The sequence below is a fragment of the Chenopodium album genome, chromosome 15 (genome assembly GCF_948465745.1).
Source record: "Chenopodium album chromosome 15, dcCheAlbu1.1, whole genome shotgun sequence".
In the NCBI taxonomy this organism is placed as follows: domain Eukaryota; kingdom Viridiplantae; phylum Streptophyta; class Magnoliopsida; order Caryophyllales; family Amaranthaceae; genus Chenopodium; species Chenopodium album.
In genome coordinates this window covers 45,883,988-45,886,170 of record NC_137848.1, presented here as the reverse complement: position 1 = coordinate 45,886,170, position 2,183 = coordinate 45,883,988, and positions in this window count along the sequence as shown.

Below are 2,183 nucleotides of genomic sequence, written 5' to 3'. Positions count from 1 at the left end.
TCTTGCTTAACTGTTTTCTATGTGATACATTTGAAAGTCTCTACTAGAGTCTTTCTTGTTTGACTTAGTTTTTAGCCTAGCTCATACTTAGTTCAAATAATTACTTAGTTTTATACATACGGGTCGAAAGCCTTTCAAAGTCCTTCAATTCATGTTTAACACGGTAAATTCCTTTACTCGTTTAAACATTTTATTATGTCTATACAATAGATCTTAATTCCCAATATGTACTAAGTATCGTCATTAGCTTGGTCCATTGTAGAAAATACTTTCAAATCTAAGGATTTAGCATTTGATAGTTAATTTACAACAGAGTTCATAAACTTCTTGTTGGACCTTACAAGATTGACTCTTGTTCCCACTAAACTTCTTATTCATAAGAATTTCTATGTTTCTTCACAAGCCAATCCTTTTATTAACTTTATGAGAAAACACGTTCCAATTCCTTTACGTAATGCTTCCTTCAATCCCATAATGGATTTCTTGAGCTTGCTTTCAAATCTAGCATTATTTAGATTTTCAAAACCCTTAGACTATTTTCATAGTCACTTCCAAAATCCTATTTTAGGAAGGTGGTTTTGGTATCTATTTTGCCATATTTCATATGTGCAATTTTTCTAGAATAACCACAAAAAGACTTTAGCATTCCGATTGGTGAATAGGTTTTTATTAAAATCAACTCCTTGAATTTAATTATATCCTTTTCAACCAATCTAGCTATGTATGCATATATATTTCCACATTTGTTAGTTTTTTCCTTGAAAACTTATTTGCGATCGATGGGTCTTTCACCCTTCATGCAAATTAATCAAGTTTTAAACATGATTTACAAACATGGAGTATATTTCGGATTTTATGGCCTCTAACCATTATTCGAAATTGGAATTTGTCGTAGCTATCTTACAAGGCATTATTCCCTTACTATCTAATATTAAATAGTATGCTTGTAAGTCATAGGTTTATTTCTAACTTAATAGAAAATTTATAGGATTCAATCCAAAACTTTGGTGAATTCTATACCTATACAGAGTTATTGCATCAAACACTGAGTTTCAAGGCGCTTCCAAAGCCCTTTCATTATGTTGATCTTACTCCAACTTATCAGTAGTTTTGTGAGTAATGAATTCTCTTTAAAGGCACTTTTAAAGTCCTTTTGAGTATTCTTGATCTATCATTCTCATGAAGCCCTTTTGAGTCTTCCGAGATTCTCAGTTCTAGTTTGTTGCTAAGCTCGATAGTCATCGAGTTCATTTTCCTCCCACTTGTCGTTTTGGAAATGTGTTACTTTCCAGAAAGACACCACTTAGAGCAACAAATGTTATGTTCTCATTTAGGTTGTAGAAGAAATGCCAGTAGTCTCACTTGAATGCTTACAAAGAGACATGTATATTGTCTTTGGGTAAAAGTTCGTGGTGAAACAAATAGTTAGCTCATACTTGAGCTATCTTAGCCTTTAATGAGCCATTAAGCTCCCACTGAGCCACCAAGCTCTTGCTAAGCTGGCCTGGTGAGCTTCCACTGAGGCTAAGAGTTTTAGACATATACTTGAAAAGACGTTTAGAAGTTAATTCTATCCATAACTGAATATGGTGTCCTTTCTTAGCTCCGACATTTTGTTTAGTGTAACATTAGTCATTTGTGCAAATCTTTAAGAACTTTATAGGAAGGGATGTGATCCATCATTGTTTGAGTCATTTTTAAATGGCATCGAGGTCTCCGTGAAGACACACTATGTTCTTTGTGGAGATATTTATGAAAATTTCAATTTCATAACTTTGTGATGGTCACGCTTGGCTCAAGCAAACATCACTTGATCTAATCTAGACGTTTTGATATGTTGCCAAGTCGATTTTGTACTTCATTGAACTCTTGAGCTATTCAAGGTCAAGTTTGTTCACATTTTATGGATATAGCCATATTCTTTCAAATTCTTCGTGAAACATTGAAGTAATTGAATCCTCTTTAGCTTTCGGAGTCAATTGTCTATACCAAGAACAATAGCTCTTTACTTTGTCGGTTTTTAACAAGTAAGACTTGCTTGTCTTAGAACGATTTCGAATCGATCAACTGTCAAGAGCCTATATAGCCTTAAGTACGTTCTTGTTAATGTGACATTGCTAAAGATGTTCGGAACACAAATCATGCCTATGATTTGAACTTTGTGAGTTTTCATGTTAGGGAAA